General features: G+C 41.3%; 1 pseudogene; it reads right to left on the reverse strand.

Annotated features, from left to right (window-relative positions):
* Gm5341 (predicted pseudogene 5341) lies at positions 3581-4451 on the reverse strand (annotated as a pseudogene).

Genomic DNA, 12317 nt, shown 5'->3' on the forward strand with positions numbered 1-12317 from the left:
GCTATCCCAAAAGTCCCCCATACCCACCTCCCCACTCCCCTACCCACCCACTCCCCCTTTTTGGCCCTGGCGTTCCCCTGTACTGGGGCATATAAAGTTTGCAAGTCCAAAGGGCCTCTCTTTCCAGTGATGGCTGACTAGGCCATCTTTTGATACATATGCAGCTAGAGACAAGAGCTCCGGGGTACTGCTTAGTTCATAATGTTGTTCCACCTATAGGGTTGCAGTTCCCTTTAGCTCCTTGGGTACTTTCTCTAGCTCCTCCATTGGGGGCCGTGTGACCCATCCAATAGCTGACCGTGAGCATCCACTTCTGTGTTTGCTAGGCCCCGGCATAGTCTCACAAGAGACAGCTATATCTGGGTCCTTACAGCAAAATCTTGCTAGTGTATGCAATGGTGTCAGCGTTTGGAAGCTGATTATGGGATGGATCCCTGGATATGGCAATCACTCAATGGTCCATCCTTTCGTCACAGCTCCAAATTTTGTCTCTGTAACTCCTTCCATGGGTGTTTTGTTCCCATTTCTAGGAAAGGGCAAAGTGTCCACACTTTGGTCTTCACTCTTTTTGAGTTTCATGCGTTTAGCAAATTGTATCTTATATCTTGTGTATCCTAAGTTTCTGGGCTAATATCCACTTATCAGTGAGTACATATTGTGCGAGTTCTTTGTGATTGGGTTACCTCACTCAGGATGATGCCCTCCAGGTCCATCCATTTGCCTAGGAATTTCATAAATTCATTCTTTTTAATAGCTGAGTAGTACTGCATTGTGTAAATGTACCACATTTTCTGTATCCATTCCTCTGTTGAGGGGCATCTGGGTTCTTTCCAGCTTCTGGCTATTATAAACAAGGCTGCTATGAACATAGTGGACTCACTGTATATTCTTGACTGGCCTAGAACTCACCATGTAGACCAGGCTGGCCTCATACTATAGAGATCTGCCTATGTCTGCCACCCAAGTGCTGGGTTCAAAACCCTGTGCCACCACACCAGCCTCACTCTTTTGTTTATAAAAATTCCATGTGGTAACCATGGCTAAAGCCTGCCTCTTCTATATGAAGCCTTTGGTGCAGGTTTAACAGAATGCTCTGCGAATTTCTGATCAGGAGATTCTGATCTGATTCTTTCCAGAGGTTGGAGATCAGGTGAGCTAGAGGTCTTGGAGATGGCATCAAAGGTGGCCTTATTGGAGTCACCCATGTGATTGTGCTGTCCCTGGCTGAAGTGTAGCTATCATCTACAGCAGCAGTGCCCCCGTAGATAGGGAAGGAGCACACAGCATAGGCCAGTGATTTCTCAGTACAGAACAATGTGGGGGGGCTTGCTGATCTTCTTCCTCCAGTAGCATTTCTGCCTTGAGACAATAGAGATGTTGATCAAGATGGTGGCCCTCAGATGGCACGGGCTACCCGATTAACATCCAGAGAGTCAACAAATGCCTTGAACCTGGGCTCTTCATCATTGTGAATCATGTTCTGAACTGACATGATAGTTAAAACTTCATTCTCAGTGATACCTCCAGAGAAATAATCTCAGACTCCTCGATGGGTAGGGAAAACACATCTCCTGCAGAGACTCAATCTGACGCATTGATCAGCCAGCCCTATTCACTGAATACTGAACTCACTGGGGATGCTATTCACTGAATTCAGCTTTGCCTTTACCGCCTCTGTCTGGCCCAGGCAGATTGTTCTAAACCTTGTGCCGCTCTCACTGCACCTAAGTCATCTGCCATCCAGTGTCTTCTCAAGGGAGTTTTCTATTTTTAACCAAAAGAAAGTTCTTCCCAACAAAATAACGTCTACCTCGACACTAGCAGAAAAATTAATTACAACCTTTCATCTAGTTTGTGACCATCTTTAGAATATTTTTTATGACTTTTCATTTCTCACTTGGAGTATTTTATCATCAACCTACCTGTTTAACTTATTTTATCTATTCATTAATCTTTTGTGAAAAGCTGAAATGTATCTGCTGAAATTCTGCCTCCTCAGCATTGCCACCCCTTCCCCATTATTTCTGAGAGGCAAGATTTGGCAACATAGAGAAGAAAATAAAGAGTGCAGTACAATGAGCCACCAAGATGCTCTATGGGAGGCAGCACAAACTCGACAGTATGAATTCAATCCCCGTGTTCCACTATGAAGGAGGAGAACCAGATTCTGAAGGTTGTGCTCTGACCATACATGCACTGTGGTACTTAAGCGCATGTGCAAACACACACACACACTCTCTCTCTCTCTCTCTCTCTCTCTCTCTCTCTCTCTCTCTCACGTTTTTATTGCCATGACAAAACATCATGTCCAAAATGACTTACAAAAGAAAGCGTTTAATTTGGGGTTCACTGTTCCAGATGAGTAGAGTCTATGACCATCATGGAAGGAGCATGGCATAAGGCAAGCAGGCAGGCAGGCATTGTACTGAAGTAGCTGAGAGCTTATATCACAAGCATGAGGCAGAGTGTGAGTAAGCAAACTGGGTTTTTGAAACCTAAAGCACACACCCAGGGACAAATTCCTTCCTCAAGGCCATACCTCCTAAACCTTCCCTGACAACTCTATCAACTTCAACCCAAGCATTTAAATACATAAGCCTATGAGGGCCATCTCCATTCAAATCACCACACACACTAATAAAATGTGTATTTTATGTATTTTTTTCCTTCTAGGCAGGGTATTGCTACATATCTTTGGCTGTACTGGAACTCACTGGAACTAGGTTGAATAAATGTTTTTTAATTTAATTAAAGAACCACACCATCAGCAACAGTACACTGAGCATAGCCTTTGGAGGCATGTGATTGGGATCCATTAAACTTTCCTCATAGCCCAGCTATTCAACAATTCAGACTTTGCTATTATTTCTCAAGCTTTCTTAAAGAGACCCTCCCTCCCTCCCTTCCTTCCTTCTATCCTTCCTTCCTTCCTTCCTCCCTCCCTCCCTCCCTTCTTTCCTTTTTTCCTTCTTTCCTTCTTCCTTCTTTCTTCCCTCCCTCCCTCCCTCCCTCCCTCCCTCCCTCCCTCCCTCCCTCCCTCCCTCCCTCCCTCCCTCCCTTCTTTCTTTCTTTCTTTCTTTCTTTCTTTCTTTCTTTCTTTCTTTCTTTCTTTCTTTCTTTCTCTCTTTCTCTCTTTCTCTCTTTCTCTCTTTCAAGAGGGTTTCTTTGTGTAGACCAGACTGGCCTCAAACTCAGAGATTCACCTGCCTCTGCCTCCCAAGTGCTGGGATTAAAGGCGTGTGCCACCACCACGAAGATAGATAGTTCTTATGTAATTCTTTAAAAATTGTTTCTCTGCGTGTTCTTCAGACAAGCTAAATCAGAAAGGTTTAAAGGTCAAGGAAGTTAATTTTTAATAAACATTTCTTGTGATTTATATGATCACAAAGTTGTGAAGACAGTAATACAGGTCATCAATACTATGATACTCTGTAAGTAAAAATCATAATGGCGTGCAGTATCTTCATAACTTAATTTTAGTATACATAGGTTTGTTATGATCTTAGACAAGCCAGTTGTGCTGATATATATTCATATATATGTATATATACGTATATATATATACACATATATATATTTAACTAGGCAAAGAATTTTATTAACCTTTTCCAAACTTTATTCCCAGGCTTCTTCAGCTTAATTTGCTGCAAAGAATGAATTAAGTATAAGTGAAAACTGGAAAGAGCTGCAGTGTCCAGGGGGCTTGGGCTTAAAAATATTAGAGATCTAGATTTTATCAGATCCATAATAAACCAAAAAAAAATTTTTAAAGCAGTCATGATATAAAGTAGCAGCTCCTGTAACTTCTGCAAGTATCACCTTCTTCAGAAGTTGCTTCAGTTCAGTTTGCCTCATTCTCAGAAGCCTCATCAAAGTTTTCCCCCAGACCTGGAACTTCATCCTCCTCCTCCTGTCCAGTTGTAGCAAGTGGTGCTTTTCGGTCCACAGATTGTTTGGGCAGAGCTTTAGCCCGGCTCCTTAAACAAGTCAGACCGTCTGCATCAAGCTGGTTTAGGAAGCTGGGAAGCATTGTTGTCCGCTGCTTCGTCTCAGCGTGGCCTGTAATGGTGAAGGTGTTTGCTGCCAGAGACGCCTGAACTTTAGGATTGTTAAGATGGATCTCTGTTCCTTGGTTTGTAAACATGTTCACTTCTTCAGTACCAGTGATATTGTTTACTCCTAACTTCTCTAAGGAGAACTGCAGTTTCTTACCGTCTGCTGTGGCTGTTCTCTGAACCACCTTCTTCTTTCTACGAGCAGTTCCTTTCCCACCAATGCGCACTTGTGCCTGCAGTTTGGCGAGTTTTTCCTGGTTCATGATCGGTTCTTTCATCTTGTCGGAGTGGAAAAGGGGCCGCGCAGGGAACTAAGGTTCAAGCTCAGGGGGTCTCGGCTGACCAGCTGAGATAAGGAACACACACGTGGGGACGCAAGATGGCAGCTAGAGGGAGCGCTGATTTATAATTTGTCACTTTAACACAAGCCAGGGACATCTGGGAATGAAAGGTCCAGCTTTAGCTTGGAGAGGGGTTTCTGAGGAAGGGGTGTTTGGGAGCAGCAGAAGAAATGACTCAAAGTCACTCATAGAAACAAGCTGACAGTCATGTTCTGCTGAGACAGCTCTCTGCTAGAGACAGCTCTTCAGTTGCTAGAAAAAAATTCTAAAAGCTCTCTGGATAGCTCATAGGTTTTCCGGGGCCGGGGGGTGGGGGTGGGGGCAAGAAAACTTGTTAGAAAAAATTCTTTGATTTTCTGACAAAAGTCAGAAAGCCTGACAAATTCTTAAATAGAAATTATATATATATATATATATATATATATATATATATATACACACACACACACACACACACACACACACACACACACACACAGCTATTTCTTGCATACCCAAAACCCAGTCTTTTATTTACATATCAGTCCAATCATTTAACCAGGTTGCCTTTTGATCATCCCATGAATCATCATTACCACTTGACTCTTAAAAGAAGATAGCAAGTACATATTTTTTAAAAAACATGGCAAATGAATTCAGAGATCCGCCTGGCTTTGTAAGCACAAACAATAAGTTTATCTGGGTGGAATCTTGCCCTGTAATCACCACTTCCTAAAACTCCTTCCTTAATATCTTTCTGACAAGCTGGTTCATAGTGCAGTTGCCTCTGATCTTTTAGGTCCATGAAGCCCCTCATATAATTCATATTGCATCATTATATTTTGCATAGTTGAGAAATCTTGTTTATATATTTTTGAACTCATGTTTTCAGAGTTCTTTCCCACAGCCTTAAGGGCTGTTCTGATGGTCTCAGCATCACAGAAACACATTCTTGCTTCCTGGAGTCATGTTGTTCCTAATTATCATGGCGTCATTATCCTTAACAGGGAGAACATTCCCTGAAAGAGGAACATGAAACTATGCATGCTATTATACAAACACGCCTCATGCTTAGCAACTGTCAACACTTGTGGAGGCCCATACCCTGCTAGTTCTGCTTCGGGGGTGGGAATTTTGTCCTGCTGTCCCTTCTGCATGGGCATTCAGGACTTCGAATAGGAAGACAGAATCTCTGCTGTAAAAATTACTCCATCAGATTGGCCTGTTGGCAAGTCTGTGGGGGAATTTTCCTAATTAATGATTGATATGGGAGGCCCCAGCCCACTGTGGGCAATACTACCCTGGGCAGATAGTCCTGAGTTATATCAGATATCAGGCTAAGCAAGCTGAGTGTGGGTGGAAGCCTGTAAACAACGTTGTTGTGTGACTTTGAAGGGGTCCTTCAGGTGTCATATAGGGAAGTGAACCATGTGAAAAGGAAAGATAAGGATAAAAACCCAGTGCAAATTGACTTCATCAACCTGGATCAGACTTCAGGGAGGCTAATAACAAGCTGTTTATTCCCAATGTATTTAAGCCCAGTATAATGTGGAAAAAAAATTTCTTGATGTAATAAAATCCTCATTGCACAAGGAAGCATAATTACACTGAAACTCAACTAAGGGTACATGTCATTTCTTCCAAGAAGATGGGTCCTAGAGATGCACCTAAAAGCCTAAGGACCCAAGGTCTGGCATGATCTTGGTCATACAGATAGCAAGGTCATTTAGGCTATTAGCCACCCATGATCTTGGTTTTGGGAGTTTTGGGGAGCCTCTGGCTATAACGGTCATTTATATTACTAGTCATCTCTGATCCTGGTTGTAGGAGCTTGTTATGGCCTGGCCCAACAGACAATGCAGATCACCAGACTGTTAATCACTTCCAGTTCTCAGCTTTCTGGATGGAAGAACAGGTTTTTCCATCTTTCTCACCGGAAAGACAATCCTGTGTGCTTAATAGTCTTGGTTTGTCTGGAGATCTTTGGCCATAAGGACCTTCCTGTTATGCTCTCAACATGGCTTCTGCTTCTTGTGCCCCCAGGTTCCTGCCCTGTTAGAGTTCCCTGACTTCCTTGATGATGAATTGTAAGCTATAAGGTGAATAAACCCCTTCCTCCACAAGTTGATGTTGGTCATGGTCTTTATCACAGTAATAGAAACCTAAGTAAGACAACAGTAGAATATTTTAATTGGAATTCATACTAATCTTTTTTCTGTAGGTTTTATTAAAATGTCAAGTTTAATTCTGATTAGTGAATAAGAACTCTTTGGGAGCATTAACTGGCTTAGTATCAGCAGAATAAGGGCATCAAGTATTGTAAACATTTTAGTAATGTACAGTGCTACATACATGTTTATTATAATAATTATTAGGCATAATAATTATAGCTATAATGGTATAACCTTCAAGATCTGACTTGTGTGTTAACTAGCACACTGCATTTTAGTATACTGCTAGAGAATTTTTCTGAGCTTCATGGAAACAAAGCCTAAATATTATGTAAAAACAGCACAAAAATCTATTCTTGGTTGAATCCAAATTGTGATTTCTTTTCTCAGATTGACTTTTACCTGATTGAATGTTTTAGGTCATATTTTATGTTCTTGCAGATCTTGGTGCTTTTTCAGGTATCCAGACATGTATTTTGTGTTTAATGTCAGGATGACAATGTCAATGGTTGTAATGTACTTAGTACATAGTGTGTGGTAGGACCTTGAAGGAATGAGGAGTATATGAGACTTAAGAAAGGTAGATATATGCCGGGTGTGGTGGCACACGCCTTTAATCTCAGCACTTGGAAGGCAGAGGCAGGTGGATTTCTGAGTTCGAGGCCAGCCTGGTCTACAGAGTGAGTTCCAGGACAGTCAAGGCTACACAGAGAAACCCTGTCTCGAAAAATTAAAAAAAAAAAAAAAAGGTAGCTATATCTGTGGAACACCCACGGTTCTCTTCAAATGAATGACTACCATGAGGAATTTACTGGGCTCCTTAAAGGAACCATCGACTGTTCCAGTGGCTTGCACACAACTGACATTGAGTTCACTTGTTTTCAACTTTGCCTCTGAGCCCTGCAGTCAGCTGGCAGGGTGGCAATAGTGGGGGATGAATAGACACATTTCTGTTTAGAAGAGCTAAGCAAGTTAGGTGTGATGGATGAGGCTTATGGCCCCAGTAGTGAGGAGGCTGAGGCAGGAGGACCACCTACTATAGACTGAGCATGAGCTTTGAAGCAAGATTAGAGCCAATTGTTTTCTAATTCTGTTATAAATCTTTTATTTGGGGGGATGGATAAATGCATAAAAATGTTTTCGATAATAAAGTGTAAAATCAAATGTGCAGCTCTATAGCTTACATTCTGAATGGTTATTCTAGCTGTATAGAAGTTCATTGAGATTTATAGAGTTTGAGTCTGGTTTAAGTTTGGTGTATGATTTTCTTATTTGCAAGTTCTTTTTATTTGATTTATTTATTTATTTTTATTTTTATTTTTTTGAGACAGGGTTTCTCTGTATAGCCCTGGCTGTCCTGGAACTCACTTGTAGACCAGGCTGGCATCAAACTCAGAAATCCACTTGCCTCTGCCTCCCAAGTGCTGGGATTAAAGGCATGTGCCACCACTGCCAAGCTTGGTAGAACTTTCAATTCATAATTTCCTATTATTCTAAGAAGTCTTTCTACTAGGCAATGGTGGTGCATGCCTTTAATTCCAGGATTAGGAGGGCAAAAACAGGCAGATCTCTGGATTCAAGGCTAGCCTGGTATACAAAACAAGATCTAGGACAGTCAGGTACACAGAGAAATGCTGTGCAAAACAACAACCACAACTACAACAACAACAACAAAAAGTTGTCTCTCTAAGGAATGCTAAAAATTCTTCATAAGGATGTCCTTTCATGTAAGGATAGAATCTCCTGGATTACTCAATTGTCTTCAAGAAATTAGGGCGAGTACCTGTACACCCCAAACACCTAGGTGACATCAATACTTTTCTGGATATACCAACAAAGAATTCTCACTGCTTAGTTTTCAATAAGAATACCATGAATATTAAGTACTATGAGTTTTAAATGCTTTTTAATATGAGAGGCACTGCATGGTGGTTGGAAAGTCACTGGCTTGGAAACTTGGAACACAGAGTTGGAGTCCTGGTTTACAAAAGTCTAATAGCAATTATTGTCTTAGTCTTCTAGTGTTTGGAAAGGAATCATACTTTAGTTCTCTTTGGGTGCCTACAACCTGACACCCATTTTATACTCAGTTTATGCATATTTAATCAGCTCTCAATTTGAGGCAGCTTGCAATCTTTCCAGACTTCACGTTTTTCCTTATAAAACAGAGTAGTTATCTTCTGCTGTCATTTCCAGCTCTGACACTCTGACTGCATGATCTATATATCCTGAAGCCAGCTTCCCTAAGCAATCTGTCTTGTCTGGGTCATTGAGAAATGGCATAGCATTCTTGCTTTCTTGTAAGGAGCGTCTTCATTTCTGAGTCATTCTTACTGAAAGCACTTCCAAAGAGCCTGGAGCAGTACTGTATATTTAGTGGAGAACAAGTTAAAGAATTACCCATCCAATATTTGCAGAATATTTCAGAATTCCCTACTCTATAAAAGCTGCTAAGTATTCCACATAGTTTCTTATTTAAAAAAAAAAACCTTATTTTTTTTGGGGGGGGGGATATCCCCTTGGAGACAGGTGTGAGAGGAATAGGATGAAGAACTGTGGGAGGGCAGATGGGGAGGGGGGCAAAGACTGGTCTGTAAAAAAAAAATAACAGTAATAAAACATTAAAAAAATAAACCTAACAAACCAAATTTAAAAAATAGAGAGTGAGAAACTATGGGAATTTTTAAAAAAGGATTATATCCAAAGTGATTCTATTAAATCAACTATTTATGCACACACACACACACACACACACACACACACACACACACCTTATTTTCATTTTATGTGTTCAGATGTTTTGCCTGATGTATGTCTGTGTACCAAATCTGTGCCTGGTACCTGAGGAGGCCAGAAAAGGTTATTGGATCTTCTGTAACTGGAATTGTTTGGAACTGGAGTTGTGAGCCACCATGTGGGTGCTGAGAATTGAACCCTGGTCTTCTGGCAGAGCAGCAAGAGCACTGAGCACTTTTTCTAGCCCTTGTGGAGTTTCTTAGGGATATCTTAGGGATATCTTTCATCTCAAGGAATCTGTTATCAGTCTGTTTAAACAGACTTTGCTACACGTCAACAAATTTGTTTGATAAGAAGAATTTAGATGACTTGGTCAATCTTTGATTGCCTTTAAATCCTCGGGAGGTCTGTCCATTTGTAACACACTATCTTAGGACTACTATTTCAGTGATGAAACGCCATGAACAACAACAACAAAAAAAAAAAACCTTGGGGAGGAAACTTGGGGCTTACTTGTTTTACATTTCCACACAGCTGTCCATCATAAATGAAGTCAGCACAAGAACTCAAACAGGGAAGGAACCCGGAGGCAGGAGCAGATGCAGAGGCCATGGAGTGCTGTGCACTGGTTTTCCTACAACCTGATCTTATGGGAGAATTTTCTCAATTGAGGTCAATTTTCTCAATTGAGGTCAAATCTTCAATATGTCATGTTGACACAAAACTGGCCAGCAAGCGCACTGTAGCTTTTCTTTACCCATTCTTACATGAAAGAGCTTTGCTTGAAGAACAATGAAAGGATCAGAATGATGATGTCAACTTTTAAAGGCTAGAAGTGGTGGGAATTTGATGTTTGTTGTCAGAGGCCTCAGTAGTTGTGTAAAATGAGGAGAGTGGGTGAAAATTCTAATTAGATGGGAGTTGGAGTTCTTTTCCTGGAAAATTCAATCATTTTAACTAGTAACAAATACACCTTTGTTCTTACATGTTAATCGTACTGAGTAACTTTATTAAAAGTATTGGCCCTTGTCTTAATAATCTGCCCGAGACTAAATTAAAAAAATAATTGACTAATTTCTTTGGCAAAGATTTCACAGCAGCCTAAGATTGACTCTGTCATGTGGTTATTAGTAATCACTCTTATGTAAGTCTACAATGAAGAAGCAAGTGGGGAAAAAAGAAATACAAAATATATAGTTTAAGTCAGAAAGGAGCCTCTCCCTTCCCTGGGATCTGGGACTTTCTAGTGGCTGCCTTAGTTCCCCATTTCCCTCTACTACATGTTTCTATTCAATTTCCTGATCTTCTGTACTTCTTTCCTGTCCCTTCCAATACCTGCTTCTGCTCCCCTTTTCCCCCTCCCCCTCCTCTCTCCCTCCATGGTTCCTCTCTCCCTTTAGCTCCTGTAATTATTTTGTTCCCCATTCTATGTAGGATTGAAGCATCTACACTTTGGTCTTTCTTTTTTTTAAAGCCGCATATGGTTTGTGGATTATATCATGGGTATTCTGAGCTTTTGGGCTAAAATCCACTTATCAGTACATACCTTGTGTGTTCTTTTGTGTCTGAGTTACCTCACTCAGGATGATATTTTCTAGTTCCTTCCATTTGTCTAGGAATTTCATGAAATCATTGTTTTTAATGGATGAGTAGTACTCCATTGTGTAAATGTACCACAATTTTTGTATCCATTCTTCTGTTGAGAGACATCTGGGTTGTTCCCAGTTTCTGGCTATTATAAACGAGGCTGCTATAAACATAGTGGAGCATGTGTCCTTGTTGTATGTTGGAGCATCTTTTGGGTATATGCCCAGTAGTGGTGGTATATCTGGGTCTTCAGGTAGAACTCTGTCCAATTTTCTGAGGAAATGCCAGATTGATTTCCAAAGTAGTTTTACCAGCTTACAGTCCCACCAGCAATGGAGTGTTGTTCTTTCTCCACATCCTTGACAGCATCTGCTGTCGCCTGAGTTTTTGATCTTAGCCATTCTGACTGGTGTGAGGTGGAATCTCAAGGTCATTTTGATTAGCATTTGGCCATGCAAATCACTAAGGATGATGACTAAGGATGTTGAACATTTCTTTCTGTGCTTCTCAGCCATTCAAGATTCCTCAGTTGTGAAGTCTTTGTTTAGCTCTGTACCTGATTTTTAAATACGGTTATTTGGTTCTCTGGAGTCGAACTTCTTGAGTTCTTGCTATATGTTGGATATTAGCCTTCTATTGGATGTAGGGTGGGTAAAGATCTTTTCCCAATCTGTGGGTTGCCATTTTGTCTGACTGACAGTGTCTTTTGTCCTTACAGAAGCTTTTCAATTTTATGAGATCCCATTTGTCAAATGTTGATCTTAAAGCATTAGCCATTGGTGTTCTGTTCAGGAAAATTTCCCCTGGGCCAATGTGTGTCAGTCAATGGCTTTAGCCAAAATACCCAACAAAGAGGAGATACAAGCTGTAGAGACCACCTCCAATAGTTAGGCACAGCTCCCAGTTGAGGTATGGGGCCATCCACGAATCTCAAATTTTTAAACCCAGAAATGATCCTGTCCAAAGGAAAGAAAGGAACAAAAAAATAGAACAGAGACTGAAGGATAGGCCATCCAGAGACCACCTCACATAAGGATCCATCCCATCTTCAGACACCAACCTCCTACACTATTGCTGATGCCAAGAAGTGCTTGCTGACAGGAGCCTGATATGGTTGTTCCCTAAGAGGTTCTACCAGCACCTGACCAATACAAATGCAGATATTTACAGCCAACCATTGGACTGAGCCCGGGAGCCCTAATGGAAGAGCTAGGGGAAGGACTGAAGGAGCTGAAGGAGACTGCAACCCTGTAAGAAGAACAATAGCAACTAACTGGACCACCCAGAGCTCCCAGGGACTAAACCACCAATCAAAGAGTATACAGGGAGGGACCCAGGACTCCAGCTACATTTGTAGCAGAGGATGGTCTTATCTGACATCAATGGGAGGGGAGGGAGGCTTGATGCCCCAGTGTAGGGGGATGCTAGAGGGGTGAAGTGGGAGTGAG

The sequence above is a fragment of the Mus musculus genome, chromosome 7 (assembly GCF_000001635.26).
Source record: "Mus musculus strain C57BL/6J chromosome 7, GRCm38.p6 C57BL/6J".
Taxonomy (NCBI): domain Eukaryota; kingdom Metazoa; phylum Chordata; class Mammalia; order Rodentia; family Muridae; genus Mus; species Mus musculus.